A 23,984-nucleotide genomic window follows, 5' to 3' on the forward strand; every position below is an offset into this window, starting at 1 on the left:
CCACTACTTCTCTCAACTAAAAAGTTTTATGGATTGGTCCTGGGAATCATTTAATATTCTCCTATATTAATAACATAACAACAGCACCACAACAGTGAGAGTAATAACCCCACCACTACAACAGGTAAACATTTCAGAGTATTTGTCATGTGACAGGTATCATGCAAAACCTTTACATAAATTATTAATAATCCTCCTCAGGATAATTCTAGGGCTTCCCTGGTGGTTCAGATGGTAAAGACTCTGCCTGCAATGCAGGCAGATCGAACCCAGGTTTGATCCCTGGCTTGGGAAGATCCCCTGGAGAAAGGCACAGAAACCCAGTCCAGTATTCTTGCCTGGAGAATTCCATGGACAGAGAATCCTAGTGGGCTACAGCCCCTGGGGTCACAAAGAGTCAAATACAACTGAGCGACTAACACTTTCACTTCTACTTTTCAGGATAATGCTATGAACCATTTTTCTCATATTGAGGTTAAGGGAACTAAGGCTTATATATGTGGTTTAATAAATGCCCAAGCTAACACAGGTGTTAATTGGGTAGATCTAGGATTTGAATCCTGGAAACCTGTGTTCTAAACTTAGTTCTAGAAACCATGCCCATAATCAGAAAAATGATACATTTCCCCCATGATTCCTGGCATAGTACTTTTGATAGGGAATTATTCCAGTGAAGAACAAAACTATAATAGAAAGGTACCCACTAATCTCTCAGTATCACTCTATTGAGGGCCTCCCAATGCTGTCCTATTCCAACCATCAGTGCAAAGTACTCTTCATACTGTGGCCTGTATCCCACACACGCTTCTGGACTTCATCGTGCATGGGTCCTGGAATTCACGTGTTAATTTTTTGAGATTATGAAATACAGCTGAGCTTACAAAGATACCTTGTTTGCTTGTTGTGTGTCTTCTTTATTTCAGTTTCAGATATTGTTATTAATTTTGCCCAAGAAAGAAAATAAACGGCACCGATGTTTTGAGGTTGACTGACTGCTGAGAGAGAGACCTGAAAGAATGAAAATTTTACCTGAGTAGATGGTTAGGGATAGAAACCCTCATAAACTATGCTGTCTCAAGCCTGACCTTTGTCCCAATCTCAGAATCAAAGTCCATGGAGCCTTTCTTTGGTTGCTACTTTGAATCTGGCCCAGGTCAATAGCCAGTAAAAGGAAATTGTGCTGAATTATCACAATTTTTATTTGTGCTGACTTATTGGAAATAAGGCAAGACAGATGAGTTGCAGTATCTGCACACTTGATTACCCCCTTCCCCAATTTTTCTGTGGCTTCATTTAGATCTCTTTGCCACAGCATTTTAGCTCTAACTTGGGGCAGTGAATCATGCTACAATGTCCCATCGAGCATCTCGGTAATGTGATAAATTCATCCAAAGTCTCGCAGTGCCATCCTGCACGTGACAAATGCAATAACACGTCAGGCTCAGAACGATACCCATCTTAGGCAGATACTCCCTCTGCTGACAGCAGGTGTTTCTGCTTTATCTGAAAATAATTCACTGAATAGATAATTGGTGAATCCCCAGTGGGAACAAAACTTGATTCTGTCTGAGCATAGGTTACCAAGTGTACCACCATAAAATAATTGATTTTGTGATATATTAAGTGGGGACATACTCAAGACTACTGAACTTTTCACTTAGGGCCTGGGGCTGAAGTTGAACTAGGTTCCCAAAGGTGAAGAACCCATGCATGACAAGGGTAGGGCTTCACACTCCAACAGCCAATTTAACTTTCATTTTCTTTATTAATCTAATATGTTCTACCTTTCACCAGGACGTGATGTGCAGGGAGTTTCATTAAAACGGTTGAGTTGTTATTGGAGATAATCACCGAAGGAATGTATCACAAAAGTCAAGAAATTCTGAATCTTTTTTTTTTTTTTTTAATGCTGTTGTCTTAGAGAAGAGGTTTCGGATGCTGATAGGGAAGTTGCTTTAGCTATAGGGCAAATTTAATTGCGTTTTTTGAAACTTCTTTTAATCCTATAATAACAAAAAATTAAATCAGTGCTGACATTTTTTTGTTGCCAGAAGAAGGTAGTAAAAGGGTAAAGAAATAATTGTTAGTTCTGAGAATATAATTAGCAACTTTAATGCTTTAATCTAAAAAATGCATATTTTGAGCCTGGGTGAATGATTAAAGAAAAGATATCAAAAGTCTTTGAAATTTCTAACTGTGTTTGTTTTTAATTGTGAGTTATGATCACTATAATTAGCTCATTTTAGTGCATTTATAATGCAAACAAATATGAATTTCTACAAGTTCAGGGATATTTCAGGGCAAATATGATTGACATCTTGACCTCTGGCTCTTTGTATTAAGTCTTTCTTATAATGTCTGGTAGAAGTTTATTCTTGGATTTGGATGGGGGAGGAAGGGGCGTTAAGAAGCCAGGATTAAATACCCAGGGACTAGAATCAAGGTTGGTGTGTGTTTGGAGGTTTATTCCAGAGGAGTGAGAAGGATGGTCCCATTAGTAGCCTGGGTTTCCTCTGGCCCAGAGGGATGACTGTGTTCAGCTCTCTCTGCCCCACTGGATGGAGCCTGAGGCTGGGTCTAAGTTACAAGCAGGAGGAAGTGCTGGGTTACAGATGAGGGTGAGCACTCTGATGTTAAACCTCTGTGAATAAACACCAAACCTGCCTAGCCTGCTCCAGCTCTATCCTGCCCCACCTTGACAAAACCAGGAAACCTCATTACTATGCACTAGAAAAGGGAAAAAGGAAAAAGAAAAAAAAAAAACCCAGAGGGATCTGGGGAATGAACTTTTTGGGGGTCTTATTTCTCTCAGAGGTGCACATTAAAATTCTCTTTTTCATTCATTAATGTGAATACAAGCTGCCTGAGAAAATAGCTGGTGGGACCTCCCTTAATGAATAGTGGGGCTTTTCTATGCTCTAGAGGCTTAAAATTGGGTTTCATCCCACTGAGGATTTTTCTTTTTTCCTTCTCCTTCTGTCTTCTTAACACTGCATGTTTGGTTATATTTCTAGAACTCACCTAGGCTGTGACCGGCCTCATCCAGTTCCAATCGCTCATATGATTAGATTGGGGCCACCCACAGACAGGCAGGAGGGGGCCACTGTTAGGTATTTTTCCAATATTATTTTAAAGTTTCTACTCTGTCAATCATATGTGATCAAACTCACTCTTGTGAAGTTCCTCATACTTCTTGGTTTAGAATAAGCCAGATATAAATATAAAAATCTTTTTTGTTGCTTTCAAGGTTTTTCACTTTGGTTTGAAATAGAATTAACTCTTCTTAGCCTTTTACAGTTTAGTTTTTTTTTTAGAATTCTGGTCTTGATTTCCTTCTTTTTCTTCGATACATCCCAGGTATGTTCGACTACTGCATCCCAGTGCACTCATGCTCTCGATCAACAATTATTGCCCACATCATGCAGTTGGGACATTTTCTTGAACTATCTTATATTGCTAGTTCTTTTCCCAAGGACATCTCTAAGTTTCTGAAGGACTTCATATTATTTTATTTGTCTTTATCTTCAGGATCCAATGAATAGTAGTCCTTGATGACTGAGGATGATGCTCATGGACATGAAGCCATATCTTCATCAATTTGCTCCTCACTCCCACCACAGGAAACTAGAATGACAGGAATCCTGTCATTATTCCAGATCCTTAGGCCAATTTGTCTGGGGCCAGTAGGGAAAGTGGTTATGGAAAGGGCTCTGCCAATCCAGATACGACTGTGGCAGGAAAAGAAACACTGAGGTATACATTCTCATGCAATTTGAGAAAGAGGTGACAAAGTGACAGCAAGCTCTAGAAGAGCTTGTGGATCAGCCCCAAAAAGATGCCAAAAAACCTCACACTAGGAACCACAGAAACACCCACAATGGACAGTGACTGTGTTGCACATTAGTTGAAAAACACAGAGTCGTTTTTCTAAGGGGAAAGGTATTTGGAAGTCTAGTTTAAAAGATGCTGTTTTCTTTTGTTTCTCCTTGAGAGTTCTTTTACCTTGTGGTATTTAATTAACTTTTATTGCATCCCATATATTATAAAGCATAAACAAAATTTTTACAGTGTATCATATTATTTAGAACAGTATTAATGAAGTAAGTGTATATAGAGAAAAGTAGAAAATGATGGGGGCAAGTAATAAATACTTAAAAGCCTTGATACAGTTACCAACAACTCTAGACATGGTTCTGGATCACTATTTGTTTGTTTATATTTACTGAGTGTCTACTATACCAGGTATTATGCCAACATAATTTTATCTGTTCATTGTTTAATATTGTAAAACTATTCCATATACTTTATGAATCAATGAAATTTATAGTCTCATAGATATAGACTATCCAGTATGTTGAGCCATTTAAAAATTCTATGACATATTTATAATCATGACATTCTGAACTTCACATTTGATAGAGAGCTACTTTATCTCCAATTGTACACCAATTTGCCAGTAGGCTTTAAAAGCCTGATCATTTTTCTCCGTGGAACCCAAGGAGAATTTGGTGACAGAAATGCCAAGATAAAACTCTTTTTGAAAATTGGGTTTTAAAGACCTACCTTTAGCATCATGGGCTTTATTTTGTGTCTTCAGGACTTATCTGACCGCTCGAAATTTAGCACATATGGTGTAAGGAGTTAATATGAGGGAACTAATAAAGGCAAGGTAGTGCCTCCTCTGTAGGATCAGATCTGTTCCCCATTATTTGGTTCTGCTGCTGAAGGAAAATAAGTCTTGGATATTACAGCTGTCACTGTGACATCTGTTGTTTCAGGATCCGTGACTGCTTCAGTCACCACCTGACCCAGATCATCACCATAACATTCTGTCCACTATTAAACTGTGAAAGGTCCTCGCCCTCCAGGTGGTACTTCAAGGTTGACATACCAAGGTGTTTGTCTCTGTCCCCGCAACTGCCTCTCAACTGAAAAATACAGCCTCACTTTGTGCAGAATTGATGGCAAACCAAGTCTCCCAGGGTTCAAGGGGAGCAGCCGAGAGCAAGAGTTCTTGAGGCGTAGCCCCGTTCTGCTCTTAATCACTTGTCACAACTCCTGGAGGGCCTCGGGCGTGTTGCTTTTTGTTCTTTGTTGGTTCTTCTCCTTTTCCTTGGAACAGATGACTCCAGCTATAAAAACAACAGTAACCGAGCTGCATGCACATATCCAAGCTTACAAAACAGATATGTAAGGGGATATCTGTCCTCCCGAACACATAAGGAATAGTTGACTTTTGGAAAGTTCCTCTAAATAGAACTCCACTTCTGGTTGTATGTGTTTGGTTCAAATCATTAGTGACTTAACAGAATGGCTGCTGCTAATTTAGATGAAAAGTGGATGCATTTGGGGGAGAGTGGATACATGCACTTGCTTGGCTGAGTCCCTTTGCTATTCACCTGCAACTATTACAATGTTGTTTATCAGCTATACCCCAATTTAAAAAAAAAAATTTTTTTAAAAATAAGTAAATTTAAAAAAAGTGTATCACATGAGTAACCAAAATCAGGCCCACACATACATTTACAGGAATGTGATAAATATGTAAAACCAGACACATCTGCACAGTAAAGAGCTTTCATTCCAGGAGCTCATTTGATCATTCATTCATTTATTTATCCACCCTTTCATTCGAAACCTGCTTATTGAGACTCTACAATGGATGAGGCACTGCACTGGGAACTAGGGTTCAGCACTAGAGGAGAATTTTCGGTTCTCGTGATGTTTAACCTGACAAGAAAAGGCAGGGTTCACACTTACATTTGTGATCCAGCTTTCTCCCAGAAAAATCTAACCACTCCCAGCCACACAGCCATTTAATAGTCATCAATAAGCAGTTTACTTTCATTACATAATAAAGGCCCCACGTGATCTAAATCATAAAAGAAAACAGAAGAACCACAAGCTGGTTCTCATGTGGTACACTTGGATTTCTTTTCCTACTTCAGTTTCCCTACAATTTCTAGCCCTAATTCTAGCAACTAGTTACATGATCTTAAACAAGTGACTTAGCTTTTCTAAACCTTGATTTTTTCTCACATGTACGATTCCTTTAGTTAATGTTTAGAATATTTTTTTTTTTAAACCTCAAAAATGTACTTTCAGACAAGCTTAAATCTTTTCAGATTCACTGTCTTCAAAGAGCCTCAGGACATTTGCATTATGGTTGATCAGGAAGGACAGGATCACACAGGGTCGGAGGCTGCCCAGTCTCAGCGTCAGGAGTTTTCTACTCACCTGGAGAGCCCCTGGAGTCTGATCCTGAACAAAGACACATTATCCGGACCTGGCATTATTTACCCAGCTCAGAACACAGCGGCAGTCTTGGCAAGAGAGGAGGTTGGAGACTGCTTTTGTGGCACTTGCTGCTGCTTTATGGGTTTGCATTTGTAGTGCTAGGACTTTCTTTTCATCTCTTTTCTTTCCTTTTCCTTTTCTAATTGACACAGTGCCTGTACATTTAAATACTTGCAACCGGGTGTGGACATCTTGTATAATAGCGGTATTGGTTATAATGGCCTGTAACAGAAGTGAGCGATTGAGACCAAGAAGAATGTACTAAAAATGAAACCCCATATTTGATGTTTTCTCTTTAACAAAAAAAAAGCCTAATTATTTAATTAAGAACAATGACCAATTATTATATAACTGAAAAAATGTTGGATAAAATTTAATATATATATGTGTGTATATATATGGCACTTAAAGCTTTTGAATTCTTTTTCCACTAAACCTGGATTTTCAATATCTGTTTTAGTTATTTTGGTTCTTTGTTCACATGAACTTTCTTTCACAAACAGCCAGTATTCTGAGGTCTTTTGCTGACCAGATCAAATACTTCGAGACGAGTGACATCAAAAGGCCTTGTTTAGATAAATGGGCTCCTGAAGTAGCAAGATTATGGGCATATGTTGATATCATGACAAAATATTTTCTAATATAAGTTTTTTTTTTTCTTCAGGTTTTGTATTTGTTTTAATGAGGGTTGGAATTTGGGAATGAAGTGCCCCAAAATCCTCACGCTCACTGGCTGACAGGTCCTCCACCTCAGCATTCCTCCTCTGGATCTTTTAGGTTCCTTACTTCTGGTAAGGATATGGAAGGATGGGACATCCCTGGTGGTCCAGTGGTTAAGGATCTGCTTTCCAATGCAAGGGACATGGATTCTATTCCTCATCTGGGAACTAGAATCACACATACCCTGGAGAAAGTCTGAGTGCCATAGCTAAGACCCGACACAGCCAAATAAATAAATTAGTTAATTAAAAAAAAAAAAGTGGTAGGACACATTCATTTACACTGAAGGAAGCTTTGTTTTGTTTTTAGGTCCCAGGCCTTTATATAAGAACAAAGTGATGAGTGATATGGGGATTAAAGTCAAGAGCATCATCCTACTTCACCTTCCCTCCAACCAGTTTCTCCAAACTCCCTGCCTCCACACCCTTTGTGTCCCCAATTCCTTTCTTAGTGAATGAAGAACTTAATCCCAAAGCCCTGGTACAAACCTCAGGGTTCTCTCCCTAGCTCTCCCTTCCTCTCCCCCCACTCCCCATTCCTGGGGAGAGCAGGCACCTCGGTCTGAATGCACAGGAGAGCCCAGAGCGGTGACAGACACCGAGGGAAAGGCCTCACCCTCGGGGACTGGGACGTAGGGGTAGAGTGGATTGACGTGAGGGCCCCCATAGCCCAGGGTACCAAAATGGGGCCCTGGTGTCAGAGGAACGGATACGGGTCCCCCTGAGAAGGGAGACCCAGCAGCCTCAAAATCGTCTCTTTGGAAATAGTCGCTGCTTTGCTTGCCCTTCTGGCCATGGTTGCAGAAGCACAGCGGGACCACGTCCTTCAGCCCGAGCTGCTGGGCGAAGTGGCCGATGTGCTGCGGCGTGGGCTTCGGGCGCTGAGGCCCATGCTCTCCAGGCTGCCTCTTGCTCGGTTCTGCACACTGGTCTGCCTGCTCTCCTGGGCCTGCACCAGGGTCTCTCCCTTGCATGTCTCCTGCAGATTTCGCTGCTGTCCATTTCCTCCACCCACTTCTGCAGCAGAGGCCGCAGCCTGTACGTGTTCTTTGAAACTGGGTTGCAAAGCCTCCAACTGACAGGTAGTCCTTTGGCTGAACACCTTTCCAAAGAGAACCCCCAGGGTGAGCCCCACATTGGCCTGGGTATGTCCCAGGGTGATCTGCTTCTGCTTTAGGAGTTTGGCGAATTGTTCCGGGACTTTCTGAAGGGCTTTGATGTCCTGGGACTCCTCAGGGTCCACTCCAGTTTCTCCTTGCCCAGCTTCGTGGCGCCCGGGTGGGGCGGCGCCATGATCCGGGGAGGCCCCCTCAGAGTTGCTCTCCACCCTGGCTCCTGCCTCTCCCTCAGGCTGAGGTGCCCTTCAGGACGCCTCGGGGCACCGGCAGGCCATCCCTCTGCACAAGTCATAGGGTCGGAGGGCACGGGGGAAGCCTCCACATGTCGCGCTGGGCACAAGCCCTGGCCGGATTCCTGACCCATCCGGAGGCCCTGGAAAGCTCATCCAGGTCCGAGGATCAACCCAGCCCGCCCGGCTGTGGCCCTTCCTGCCTATGGCCTCCACCGCCCAGCCAGGGAGAAGGCCTGAAGAAAGTTTTAAAGATCCATTAGTGGACTAATAAAAAATCTTTTTTAGGGAAACAACTATGAAGGTACTTTTTATGTCTTCTTTGTGATTAGGGGTGAGAGAAAGGAAGAAACATATGTTTTTGTATGTATATATTTAAGTTTGTACTTAAAAACTACCCCCTGAGTTCTTGATTATCTCAAGGAGAAGACAGTGTTAAATTACTTGTGGTGACGGCCTGTCCGATTGAATATATAGCAGAAGGACAAGGTAAAGGGTAAAATGGACTCAACGCAGAGTGAGCTGTGGGGTTTGAGGCTGCCCTGAAGGAGCAGGCAAGGGAGGTGAGGATGGTGCCCCACCTTAATGAAACCCCACCTGTAGAATGTGGATGCTTTCTTTTGACTCCAAACTGGAGTCTCTCTTCTCTGTGGTGATTGACGTGTAGGGACTGGTACTCCTATGAACACACATGAAGGAAACAGGCAACTTAAAAGATGAGGATTTATGTTCTCAGAATAAACATTGGGAAGTATCAAGTTCACCCCCCTGGAAACTACAAGGGTCTGTTGTTATATGATAGGACCTGGGTTTACTCAGAACTCACAGGACATGTAAGGTTTTAAAGCAGATGTAGTTGGTAAGAAAATTGTAGCAATATACACCAAAGGGACTAGAAAGCAAGGTGGAATCAGATAAGGTCCTTAAAGCATTAGAGATTTTTGAGTCTACAGTTGCACTGTCTAATTTGGTAGCCGCAGTGACTATTGAGCATTTGAAATGTGGCTGATCTGATTTGAGATGTGCTATAAGTGTAAGATGCACAATGTCTTCAAGAAAATAGGTTCTGAAGACGGTTATGAAAAAGAATGTAAAACGTCTTGTTAATAAAGGTTTCATACTGCTTATATGTGAAAACAATAATGTTGTGGAAATGTGGGTTTCAATAACATGCTGAGTTAATTTCACCTGTTTCTTTTATGTTTGTTCTAAAACTAACCCTAACCCTAACCCTATCCCTAACCCTAATTTTGACTATCAGAAAATTTTAAATTACTTATGCAAGAAAATTTTATATTACTCACATTTACAATGTACATTATCTTTCTATAGGGTAGGACTGCTCGCAGGAGCAATCCCTCTATATTTGAATGTGGGTAGATATAAGAAGGACGCTCATGTTAAGAATTTTAAAACCTGTGTTTCTAAAATAAATTCTGTAAAATGGTGTAACAACATAGCTTATTATGAATTGGAATTGGCTATACCATAGGTTAAGTAGCTTATCCCACACCTTAATAACACTATTCAATAAAATCCCATGTATGTATTGGCTTGGAATAGAAGTGTCCTATACCTACCAAAATGAAAAAAAGAGAAGGAAAGGATATAAAGAAACTGTGTTAACACTGGGGAATAGAAGTCATTTATTCAATACAACTCCCACAATTAGAGAAATTTCAGAAACAATTAAAGGATTTGGAAGTCCCTGAGGATTCACTCTAAGAAAGTCTGTCATCTTAAAGAAACCTCCTGGAGAGTCAAAGAAACATATGCTTTAATGGGATTTTTGCTATTTGAGAACTGTGTTCTAGGTAATTTCCAACATACTGAGCATTTCCCCTCATTTTTCTCCAGAAGAGTCCTGCATGAATTGGGTCTTCAAAGAGAAAATTTTTTATTTCTATATGAAGTCACTCAATGTCCCCTCCACGTTAACCCATCCTTCAAGGAAAGACACCTTCTAAGAAGACTGTTCTACCACATCGCTCATCACTCCCGAGATGTTTTGCAGTCCCAGTGTAATTATCTCCATGATGGAGGAGGCTCCAGATGCATTTATTTGCCCCTCTCTGCGACTGGAAAATGTATTCCATATTCAGTTAAAGTCAGTAATTAAAACGACCTAATCTGCATTCACTCTGTAACCACGGCTGAAACTCCCCCTCTGTCAACCCCAGAGGTGGGATGGCTGCTGCATTTAAACCCACACTGAAGATCTCTGATTGGTTGGTGCACAGTTAGAACAGGTGAAATAATCTAATCTGGAATATTGCTCTCCTCACCTTTTTTTAATAAAGATTTGCCTCACCACAGACCTTAATATAACAGCAGTAAAGGCAAGAGAGGAAATTGGAAACACGGCCAGGAGTGTGCCTTATGGTTCATAACAGCCCCAAATTGTGACTGTTTATTAAAACTAACACCCTTTTGTGAGTGAGGGTGTGGATCAAAATATCCAGTGGTTTCTCTTCTTCAATATTCCCTTTTTTTATAGCACAGAGTTTAAGTTTCAATTTTAGAGTTTCATTAAGTTTTTAAAATTGTTTCTGACTGAAACATTGACTTAAAAAGGCAACTTGTCTGTAATTTGTCCCTGTTCCTTATTTCCGTTATTTATTTCAATCCGTAGGAGATGTCTGTGGATGGATGACCTCTTGGACCACTGGGACAAGAAAGAGTTAAGGCAGGTGAAGGACCAGAGGAGACAGAAGTCCAGAGAACTGCCTCACAAAATACAATTAAGGGCCTTTCCCAGGCCCGTGGCGCTCTGGTGCTGCCAGAGGTAAGGAGGCTGAGCACAATGTTCTCCTTGTCCACACACCTCCCTTTTGTTTCAGCAGCATTTTGCCTCCCACACATGCAAAAGTTTGAATTTCCTGTTGGCTCTGAGGTGAGATTTATAACATTTATTAAGGTTACTATTCATTGTGAATTTACTGGGCAATAAGCCTAAGAGCTTTTAGGGGTTTAATTGCCTATGTTTACGGGGGTTGCAGAGCTCCCCGCAGAGTCACTGTCAGCCAGGTTGGCCAAATGTGGACTTCTTGGAGTGCCCGGGGCACATGTCCTAGTCCAAGGGGAAGGTCAGGGAGAGATGAAGGGCTCAGAGGAGACAAAACCCTCAGGGCATGAGATTGGTTTTTTTCTGCTCTGGCTGTTTTGGTCCACTTCCCGCTGGCTCATCTACCTCATTCTGGCCAAGTCTGAAGACATATTTGAATGTTCCATTCTCTCCAGGAAGAAAGAGAAATAATTTGAAATAATTGCATGAGGGAAGGAGACAGGGAAAGAAGGGCTGGCAGTGGAAGTAAACATATGTTGCAAACGTAATATGGGCTGCATAAACTGTTTCATGTGTATTGTCACATTTAGTCTTCACAGCAGTCCTGTAAGGCAGGTATTATTACTCCCACTTTACAAATGAGGAAATTGAGGCTTAGAGAATGAAATCACTAGTAGAAATGAAGACAGCTAGTGAATGGAAGAACCAGGATTTCAACTCTATTTTTCTGTGGCTCCCCAGTCCTAGTTGGGAGCTCCACATTTTATTCACTCCTGTTTAGCCCTTAGTTGCCGCTCATTTAGCCTACACAATTGGTTCAGGTGTGTCTTCAGGACATTTGAAAGTACAAGGTTAAACTTACTTTTAAGATGGTTTGTTTTATTTCAAAAAGGTAGCTTTTTTGCAACAGCCTTAACCCTTGACCTCACCAAACCGTTGTAGAATGGAATGAATGCGCAAGAGTGGAGTAAAGTCAACTGAGCAACGCTGTGGGCCAGGCAGGACAAAGGGACCGTAGAGGGTCTGTCAGTCTCTGAGAGGGAGAGCTACTGAGGCACTTCCCTAATTTGACAACAGAGTGGGGAAAAGAAGTCCTCTGGCTCATTTCATCCATTCATTTATTCAACAACTATTTGGAATGCACTCACTGTGTGCGAAGCACTGCGTTAGGCATGGGGGATGCTAGACACTTCAGCCCTCTGCCTGCTCCCCTCCTGCCATGCAGAGGCAGACAGGATGCTGCTCACGCCCTGTCTCTTAAAGGCTCTTTCAAATCTACCCAAGTTCTGTCACAGTGACAAATTTCTCAGGTTTCTTAAAGAGATGGTTTAACAAAGGGAAGAAACAAAGTAAAAGACAGAAGTGAAAGAGTTGATGAGCAGACAGTGTACCCTTTATGAGAAAAAATAAACAAACACACATACATATGTGTATATTTGTATATACACATAGTGCTGGGCTTCCCAGGCTGTGCTGGTGGTAAAAGAATCTGCCTGCCAATGCACAAGATGTCAGATATGCGGGTTTGATCCCTGAGTCCGGGAGATCCCCTGGAGTAGGAAATGGCAACCCACTCCAGAATTCTTGCCTGGAGAATTCCATGAACAGAGGAGACTGACAGGCTACAATCCATGGGGTTGCAAAGAGTCAGACACGACTGAGTGAGCACACACACATACATAGTGCAGTCTTCATATCTTCACATGAAATAAATAAATTAGTAATATATATACATGTATACATACACATACATAAAGATGCGTGTGTTCACACCTGTATGTGTAAAATTAGCCTGATGTACAGTCCAAAACGCCATTACAAATTTGATTGGTCTTGTAACAGGCAGAAAACCTACTGGCACAGAGGACTAAGCGGTGGAGCCATCATTGTTGGAAATGTATTGTTCAGGACATTCGTTAACTTATTGATGCAGCAGTAGAAGTTGAATCAGATTCAGTTATTCAGTTGAAGAATAAATTGGAATATTTCGGTGCATTTCTTTAAAAAAAAGGCACTTTAAGCTTATGTATTAAAATGACAAAGTCTTAAATAGGGGTCTCTTTTTCTAAACAAAAGATATGCAAATTGCAATTCAAGATTTATATTATGATAAAAACTGCAATACAAAAGAGTCATTATCCTGCAAAATGTAAAAGTACATTGCTTCATGAGTCTATAATGATATAATGGGATATTGATGTAATAAAAGGTGTCAGAAAGGAGACAATGACCTTAAAATTTTAAGTCAGAAACATTAGAATTGAACAGTAAGTATCTACCCACCTAACTATCCATCTATCTATTGCATATTTTAGAAATTTGAGGTGAGGAACAGTATATTTTTATCTGCTGCTGGTGTAGCCATAATAAGGGGTGTGGAGTTAGAGAATGGGAATTGTTTTTCACAAAACCATTCCAACTCTGAAACTGGATAAAGATTTTACCTTGAATTTTAGATTAATAGGACTATCTTTCCTAAAAATCAGTGGTGTGTTATGAGGCTTGGAAATCATTCCTGGCCTAGCCACAGGACAGCAAATGTCAGAGACGCCAGTTCTCCCTGCCTAAGTATGAAAGAGTTGCCCACAGTGAGTTTGCAAGGACTCTTAGTTTTTAAGATGATGGGAGCAATTTACAGTTAATCACTGTGTGTCACTGCAAAAGAATGGATCAACTTAAAGACACTGCAATAGAACACAAAAGATTTACTCCATCAAATCACAGGGAAATTGTAGGAAACTATTTACATTTGAAGTTATTCTACTGGCTTATTTTAAAAAGGGGAAGCGTGTGTGTGTGTGTGTGTGTTTCAGGGGAGACACACTTTAAGTAATCAAGTGATATACCACATGTGAAGCAGACGCACAGGCTTGTTCCCACTACCAAACAGAGCAGAAGGCCTGGTTTAGCTTTATTTGGCAGGAATTTATATACTTGCTTCACTATTTGATCTTAACTTAAACAAAGGATGTTGGTCTCAGCCACCACTGATTCAGGGTAACAGCTCTGCCTTCTTTCTGAAAGGCAGCAGGATTGTGACACTTCGAAAATCAGATGGTTGCACAGTATGGAAGTTTCTTAAATGTTTATTTATTGTAGTGAGCCAAACCCTCCTTTTCTTGTTTCTGAGTGTGCGATCAATTGCACTGAAAGCTGTAGGCAGAAGGATCTTACTTTCATACAACTGTCAGAACCTTGGCGAGGCCATGCAGAACAAACCCAAACAAACCAGGGACTCTAAATGAGGCCTAAGAACCTACTCTGAGCCCAAACTCCTGATAATTTTCCAGTTCAGAAAGTTGCTGAGGGTCCTCTGTCAGGGTGAGCTCATGGTTTATGATTTCGGAGCCTGTGCAACGCTCCCTTCTATTTCATCTTGACTTAATGTCATTAGTCTTCCTTCACAGAAACCTGAGCGCTCATTTTCTAATCTATCTAGATGATACGCTGACAGCATTTTCCCTGATCGAGACTTTACCATTTATGTCTCTGCCTCTGTTAATCATTTGCAGAAATGAGATTTATAGTAAAAAGGATTAAATCAATTCTGACTACCTCCCAATTCTTAGGTTTTCGGGGATTTTTGATGAACACAGAAACCATGGCCCCTCAGAGATGCTTTCCTAAGAAGATCTTTCTTAGCTTTGTGAGGTGGCCTTTCAGCGTCTCCGAGCCTCTGTGGATCATAGCAGGTCCACTTCTCCATGTTTTGTTTGGCAACCACACCCCAGAGGCTACACTCAGAGCCAACTCAAGCTGTTTTTGATTAGAATCGATGCGTGAGCCATCCATTCTCTTCTCCTTCATTCTCCATCTTTCCTTCATTCTCTTCTTCCCAGTCCGAAGATGAGTACCCTTAGGAAAGGTATCAACCGATTTCAATTAAGTGTTTGTCTTTTGAGTTTCTCATCATGGGGTAAATTGTGACATTTTTAGCGGGCAGGGATTGAAGAGAAAAATTGCACTAATCGCAACTAAATCACAGTTTATTTTGTTCCTTTCTAATTTCTTTAATCTTTCACTGACTTGAAATTGCTACTATGTGTCAGCCCTTGTGCAAAGCCAGGGACTTTCAGGAATGTGCAGTTTTCCTTTGGTTTCACAGGGGACAGGTTCCAGGACTCCCATGGATACCAAATCTGCAGTAGTTAGTTGAAGTCCCTTATATTAATATAAAATGACATAGCATTTCCATATAGCCCCCACATACCCTCTTGTTTACTTGAAATCATCTCTACATACCTAATACAGTGTAAATGCTATGTAAGTAGTTGCAAGCACAGCAAATTCAGGTTTTGTTATTGAGAACTTTCTGGAATGTTTCTCCCGTATATTTTCAGCTGTTTGAATCCACAGGAACCCATACTGGAGTGGGTAGTCGTTCCCTTCTCCAGGACATCTTCCCAACCCAGGGTTCAAACCCAGGTCTCCCACATTGCAGGTGGATTCTTTACCACCTGAGCCACTAGGGAAGCCCTATAAAGGGTCAAGTCAACTGTAATCATTTTCTTTCTTTCTCCTCCTCCCTTTGTTCCTTCCTTCCCTCAGTGGTTTTTTTTTTTTTTTTCTTTTCTTTTCTTTTTTCCAAATTTACTCTTATTATTTTGCTTAGTTGCCTTGGATTTCTTCCTCTGATCCTCATGGTGAGTGCAGGGATAGCATTTCCTGAGTTTTTTCTTCATTCTGTAAATCCTGTTTATCCCACAAGCTGTGCTATCCAGCAAGAAGGACAATGATCATATTGACATATCCTTGGCCATGTGTCTAGACCAGAGTCAATGCCTTTAAATTCACTGAACCACTTACTCACCAAAAGTCACTCTAAATCATCTGCTCTGTGTCATTCCATTTGCTGTCTACTGAAGTCAAGAATATATCTGGACCACAGTTCTCTCTGTTTGATTTCCTCTGTCTGGCCCTGTGTTCATCCCCTTGGTCTAGGTAGACATTTTGGCTTCTCTGGCTTTTACCCTTATTACTAGATAGATTCTAGGTCCTTTAACACAAAATGCAGATCTTTCAGACTCTCCCCTTTTGGGGCCACTCTTGGAAACAATTTGATACTAGAGATATAGTTAACCTATACACCCAGAATGTTTTTACAGTACCATCTTACTTGGTTAGTGTAGGGCTTGCTGCAGTCCCTGGGTTTAAGGTGGGAAAGGTGAGTAATGTGTCACACATTTTGGCCTCAATTTGGAGTGTATTTTTTCACCATGGTGAACTGGCTCATGTCTGTATATTTTAAAGTCATTGTGTCATTTCATTTTCCCACTGAGGGTTAAATATTTGTATGTGTAGGATTTGTATCTCATACACACAAAGATTTGATTGTCCAAGATCCTAGCAGTGGTTGCATATATTGTGTCTTCATAGGGATTAGACTTGGAGGTGGTAGAAGCACCCTACAATTTTTTGACTGAGATAGTATGGGGACCTGCACACTGTAACCACAGACTAGGAAAGAACCAGAAGTTTCACCCATACTATAAAGGTAAACTTATGGCACTTCCTCAAGATATGACAGGTTAAAAAGGAACATCAGAAGTAGGATCCAGGGTACCTCACTTTTTTTTTAGTTTGACATAAAGGATTTAGCAAGTAGGAGTAGAATAAGAAGCATTACTAACTCTGGTTTCAAGGATTCAGTCAATCACATTGTGTGGGGTGCTCACCACTGTCAATATTCACAAACAACACCTCCCATATACACAGCATTCTGCTGAAGATGCAAATTCTTATAAAATACAGTTCTTCCTTTCCAAGAGCTTATGATGAGTCTAAAAGTGACCACTACAGGCTTAAATGATAGACGCCTATATATGTAAGATTTGTTTGGACTATATCATGCCGAGGGTGCACCAAAGACAGTACAGTAACTGAAACTGAGATGAAGGAGGACTTGCTTAAAGATGTGGCCTACTTCACTGGTGTGTGACCTGCGCTGTCTCATGGAACTAATGATACTGGGCTGTCATGATCTTAAAATTCTTAGTAATTTAATCTTTGAATGTGTTCCGTAGGTGACACCCTAAGGTAGAATGGAGCAGGCACATGAGCAGGGAATATACGTATACAATAAGCATGTCTGTCTGTCTTTGCTGCCCCATTCAGACTTGGAATTCACAATGCCCCAGCTGAGTGTACAATTCCGGTGGACCTACAATATGGGGTAGTTACTGAGGAAGACTCAAAGCAAGTACAAGGTCAAAATGTTATATCCATGACTATAAGCAAAGGAGAGGGGACGCTGATATGTCCCGGAGGCCAGGTTTTTCATTCCACCAGAATTTGCTTCAAACATAGATCACAGAAAGAAGGCATGGTGTTCTAAGAAATGCAAACAATCAAAGAATCATATCATATCCTTCTTTTACTCATGTTATGTCCATGTGTTAGCCAATCACTTAAGCTGAAAATGATGACACAGAAGTAAAGGAAGTGGTAGGGCAATCCAGAGTCCTTGTTTTCCCCTCTTCCTTCCCTTTTCATCAGTAAATTGAAAGCATGTTGGTGGATGTGTATATATAAACAAAAGTGATAGAAACAATTGAGTTAGTTTTGTGTACCATTTCCACTCTTTGGTAGCAAAATACATATGCATGTACAAACTATGAAATAAAACTTATGAAATTTCAGTAATTCTGCACATAATATAAATACTTTTGTATTTACATTTAAAACTGGCATTGCCCATATAAAGATGACCAGTAAATAAAATTCATGCTAATAATTAAAGATCTTAATTTTTGTTTACTTAGAATTGCATTAATAGAAAATTAAAAATATGACAATTCAAAGGAGATACCACAGAAGAAATAAAATTTTATACTTCTTCCTGTTTTTTGAACAAAGCCCTCCATATTTTCATTTTTCACTTGGTACCACAGACTTGGTACCACATCCCCTGCCCGAGGGTCTTGATGGAAAGATGGAACTTGGAAAATCAAAAAGCTTCTATTGGAAGTGCTACTTTTATGCCCTAAAATTGATCTATTTGATTTGGTCCATGAATACCATAATGAAAGTGTGAACACTCAAAAATATTTGGTCTATTGATTCAAAGCTTAGAAAATTAAACCTACCCCAAATACTTTTTCATTTTAAATTTCCTCTTCTGGTTACTCTATGCTCTTTAAATTTTTTTGTACATTCAACCCTTAAACCTTCATCTGTAACAGACTTGGAGTAAGGTATAGGGCAAGTCAACTTAGGTTCTTCTCAAAATGTTGTATCATCACCCATGACCTTAGTTGTCTCCAGAATCACATTTAAACTCCTGATTTTTCTTTGTAAGTTCTTTATAAATATTTATTTTAATTTTCATTCATTTCTATTCACTGACTGTCCATGCCCCTGGGTTGCTGTGGGTTCTTGGTTCCAACCCAGCAACCATCTCAATAGCTCCTTTATGGAACTCATCTCTTCTACCTCTAAGTCACATATACCACTCTTTCTACCTGGAACAATCTCAGTGAGCCATCTGCTTACTTCTATTTCTCCCGTTTCTCAATGCAAAAAAAAAATAAAAGGATATTTCTCAGTCTCACTCCACTACAGATCCACCAAAAGAGAGGAGGAAGTACTTTATAACTATAAAACACTATACACACACAAGGCATGGCTATTAAAGTTGTTTTAATTATGTTGAGAACAGTTAATACTTCTTTAAGGCTTACTACAGCCAGGCAGTGTTCTAAACCTTGTGTGTATTAATGCATTTATATTCTCACAACAACACAGAAAGGTTAAGTAACTTGTTAAATAGCTAATAAGTGGTGGAGGTGGGATTCCAGCCCAGCAATCCCCCCTTTACCTTCCTAAGGGAAGGTGTGGAAGGTCTCACGACACCGTACCTTAGTGTGCCGTCACACTGATCAATTAGCATGTACTTAAGAAGACTCTGCTTCCATGTGCCCAAGAGAAAGGGAGGGCAGAACACCCCGATTTTTATATTGATGATTGCCTGCCAGAAAAATCCGCTCACTGCTTGCCTCTATGTTTCTGTCTGGTTCAGCTTTGTTTTTTAATTTTGAGGCACAGACCTTCTCTGGGAAGTTAGATTTTACTTTGATATTTCCACCCGAGACTGGAGTTTGGAGAGCGTGCTCTCTCGCACAGATGCTTACTCGAGCTGTGTGACCACCAGCCTAGGAGACTCCACTGCAATCTGCTTGGAACTTCCTACAGGACCACCCAGAAGCTGCAGCTGGTGCTGAGTACTATGGTGGCCGCCTGTTTACATGAGAATGTGAGTTGAAGGAAGTGGACAGTACCTGCTTTCTGCTGTCAGCCAAGGACTCGATTCCCATGGAAAGATTTGATGTGTAATCTAGAAATATTCAAAAGTTTTAGGCCCCAACTATTTTCCAGACATGGGAAAAAACTGGGGCAAAAGGGAGTTTCTCCCAGGATGCTGGCAGCCTCTCTGGTCCGGGAAAACCAGCTGTAGTTCTGGGACCACGGGTCGGACAGACTCCAAATGTGCTGATCCTCAGATAGACCACGTTGAAAGAGCCATTTTCTCATACAAAGACTTTCCATTGAATCATATCCTTGCACTATCTCTGGCTTCTCAGAGAGGAACAACACTGAACTTGTAAAGAAAACAAAAAGTGTCCTTAAAACCCTGGCCCATATCTTTTGCGGATAGCCAAGTTCATGCCTAGGCACCCCAGGAGGGCATTTGGCAACAGTCGCAGAAGAAAGCTTTTCTGTCCTGATGAATAACAGTGTCCGGAAGAGCTGTCTTGCAGGGTGAGGGGTGCCTGTGGAAGCAAGGCAGAGTTTTATGGAGCTGTTAGTGACGCCTTTATAGCGCTAACACTTTAGGTAGCAGATTTTTCGCTGAACTGGTTATCTTACTTCTGTGTTTTTGTAAATCAAACTCTTCTTTACAATTTTGTTTTGGACTACTTCAGAGGGCTCACAAATTAAAGAATTTCTAGCATCTATTTTCACAGTAAATTCAGATTTTCAGAGATCAAGTTGCCTTGAATTGAGGGGCACCTGTATCAACAACTTGGTCCCTTCAGTTTTGCCATGTCACCAGGGCCATGTCAAACTGTCTGGACTCCATGAGGCTAACACACCCTGGGAAGGAGAAAGAAGCAGGCAAGCCAACTGGAGACAAATGCAAGTCGATGAGGCCTCTCCTCTGTTGAAGGCATAAAGCATATTCTTTGGGGTTGAGCCTTGAGAAGAAGAGCACACTCAGATTTACTGAACTGGTACTATGCACCAGGCATTTACTTGCACAATAGCCCCATGAGGGTAGAAGATAATGAGATAAAACTTAATAAGCACCTACTAGCCAATGGGCATGAAGCTAGTAACTTCATTTTTAAATGTATTGTTTCATTTAGTCTTTATAATTAGGGTTGCCGTAGTTAGCAAATTAAAATCTAGTTAACATCTAGTTACATTTGAATTTCAGATAACACATTCCTTTCAGTATAAATATGTCTCATAGAGTATTTGGGATATACTTAAAAATGTTGTTTTCTACTTGCAATTCATATTTAAGAGGGGAGTTTTGTATTTTATCTAGAGGAGGAAATGGCAACCTACTCCATTATTCTTGCCTGGGAAATAACATGGACAAAGGAGCCTGGCAGGCTACAGTCCATGGGGTTGCAAAGAGTAGGACACAACTTAGTGATTAAACCACTACCACCACCTGTATTTGATCTGGCAATGCTATTTGGAAGAATCCTAAGAAGAAACGATTATTATTCCCATTTTACAGTTGAGGAAACTAAGACTCAGAGACATTTTTAAAAAATTGCCCACAATGGCAAGTAAAGGTAGGGGAGTGTGGATAACTGTTTCTGTTTGATTTTAAACCCTATACTGTCAGCAACTATACCATACAGTCTCCTCATCTAGGCTAATAAATAGAGTCAGTTTTATTCAGTCAAATAAACTGCCTCAAGAGAAAGAGCTAACTTCAATATTAAATACTAGATATTTATTAATGATCTACCGAATCGAAAGCCTTGTGCTAGGGCTGAAGACAAGAAAAGATGTATATGAGGATACTTTAAGAACCAGGACCTGCTCTCATAGGAAAATATAATATAGTGGAGAAGATGAATGAGAGATGAGGAGAGGGAGTTGAGGGAGAAGGGAAAATGCTATATATATCTCTAGTCAATTTCAGGTGTTTTAAGCAGAAACATCAGTGTTGTAGTTGACTCCACTTTAAAAATCCTGAGGTCCACTTTTGAGAGCCTTGGTGGTATGGAGGTGGGGTCCTGAGGAAAATGGATGACCGTCCTTGGTGTCCCCAAGGAGCAAGATTCCTGTAAGAAATTAGCAGCTGCCACTTTGTGGAGTCACCAATGCCTCAGGTCCATGGCTCCAGGTCACACAGAGGCTTTCAGAGTCGGTAGTGGCTTGTCTGTCACATTGCCCACCTCACTGATACCAGGGTCACCCTGGCAAAGCTGCCCAGTGAAGGCTACCCCTTCCTCCCTCAGTACTTTATGTGAAACCTGCCCATTCTGCCAACTTGTGTGAAGATGGCCGAAAGAGATTTGTTTTAGAAAGGCAGAATCCAAGAAAGCAAGTCTTAGAAGCACAAGGAAATTAGAATCATCATAGGATAATATTTGAGTTCTTCCTCAAGTACCACATCAGATGTTTTTTAAGTTTTATTCCTAAACATCACAAGAAAACAGTAAGGTAAGAATTGCTCTCTCTTCCTTACAGATGAGAAAACTGAGACTCAAAGAGGGTAAGGGACACGCTGAAGCTCACACAGTCAGGATGAAGAGCTATCTACTCTGAACTATGTTTTTTGTATTGCATTGTGTTCCCTCCTTAAAACAAAGGGAATGGGACCTTTTCCCCTGCAGGCAAGCAGGGAAATTCAAATAAACAGCAAGCAGAAAGAGATGATGTTCAGGGCCTTGGTGAAAAGAAATGGGGCTGAATCTAATACCATTCTCTCTTATCTCTAATTGAAACTGAGGGTAGACATGCCTGTTTTTGCAGCTAACATCAAAAATAGAAATCAACACAGCACAAATGAATATCTAATACTATAGCTTACGGTATGATTCTTTTTCCTATGTCATTTTACAAAATAGAAAAGATTTGGGAAGAGAAACTTAGAAACAGACACAGAAAACGCTTATGTCTTGATAGTAAGGACCGTTTTAAAGTTGAAGTTCTGGTTTTGATAAGAAAAAGCTTTTAAGAGTGCTTTTTATACAGCATTGTATATCTGTATTTATAGCCAATTCCTTCCTTCACTTTGCCTCTCTTGCGCTAAAATGGTAACTTTCCCTTCATATTTTTCCCAATGGTTAACATTCTGCTTCTGAAAATTATCCATTAAAATTTTATCAATTTTGTGTTTTGGTGAGACAGTATGAGGAAATGCCATTGTGAAATTAGATTTTTCTTTGACATCAGGCGCCCAGTCAGCAATCCAGTCCCATGTGTTTCTATTGAGACATTAGCGTTTGATATAATTTTGGGCAGAAAACATTTTAAAAATGAAACAATTGAATTTTCTAGATGGTCTTGGGGACCACTTAACTTAAGAGAATACACTTCCAAATCAAAAGCCTTTCAATCATTTTAAATATTATTTGGATGATATTTGCTCTGTGTGTAGTAGCAGTTTGAATTTGTATTGAATGTTTGACCGGCTCATGCACACATAGATGATGTATGAAATTATTATTTCATATTTTTCTAGTGTTTGCATTGCAAGTGACATCTGGCTGACAGGAACTTGGAGAAATGGGATACGAAGTGAATGCTGCAGTTACCACAAGCATCGTATTTATCAAAAGGTTTAAGGTTGGCCTGTCTTTGCTTAACATATGAAACTTGGAACATTGACTGGGAAGCTCTGTGTTTTTGTGTTGCCTGCATGTTTTAACAGAGCTGTTTAGGAAAAGAGCAGTCAAAGAATAAACACTAATTGTATTATTTGTTCTGCTCATGAAAGTAAATATTATACATTCTAATTTTAAGAAAACACACTTAAATTAAATTTGATATAATTTCCATACATTTTGCCTGTATTCAGAGAATTTACAGACTTCATGTTAGACAAACATGCATATTGAGCACTAGTCATCATTATTCAGAAAAGGCAATGTGGAAGAAAAAAAAACTCAACCGCATTTTTAGTTTTATTTTCTAATTTGTGAATGTGCAAAATTGAAGGAAGATGTGAAAACATGTAGTACAGTGTTTGCAAGCTCTGACTCTGTTGAAATACACACATATAAACATACACATTTTCCTATTCTGCCTTTTCATGGAGGTCATGGTGCCAATTATGAATTTAGTTATGAGAAATAGTGTTCATTCAACAAAAATTTATGAGCATACTACTATGGACTATTTTCTACCTGGGTATTGGAAAAATGCAGAGGAATCAGACAATTCCTGCCCTTAATGAACTCATAATCAGGTAACAGAAGAGGTAAATATGGAAACCATTAAGTTCAATAGAGAGGTTTAGATACCATAAGAAAAGAGTGAAAGCATTGACAAAGTTGGGCAAAATGGTTACAGTGGTCTGTCTACCAAAGGCAGATTGGGAAGCAGAAAATGCATTATGTGGGCTGCTGTGAAAGTCTTTCAGGTATAAAAATAAGACATGCTCATTTTTTGAAACTTGAAAATTATATATATATTTTATATTATATATATAAATATATATATATAATATATATATATATTTAATTTTGGAAGCATTGTGATAGTACTGCAAAAATATTGCATGTATTAAAAAAGAAATTAGATGCTGCATTCCCAAAACCCCAACATTACTGTTGAATGTATTTCCATGTTATCTTAAGCTCTTCCT

The 23,984-nt window shown here is 40.1% G+C and overlaps 1 pseudogene; it reads right to left on the bottom strand.

Annotated features, from left to right (window-relative positions):
• Positions 1–5,642: 5,642 nt before the first annotated feature.
• Positions 5,643–23,038, bottom strand: LOC110135256 (POU domain, class 5, transcription factor 1-like; annotated as a pseudogene).
• Positions 23,039–23,984: the final 946 nt, after the last annotated feature.

Source organism: Odocoileus virginianus, chromosome 5 (assembly GCF_023699985.2).
Source record: "Odocoileus virginianus isolate 20LAN1187 ecotype Illinois chromosome 5, Ovbor_1.2, whole genome shotgun sequence".
NCBI lineage: Eukaryota > Metazoa > Chordata > Mammalia > Artiodactyla > Cervidae > Odocoileus > Odocoileus virginianus.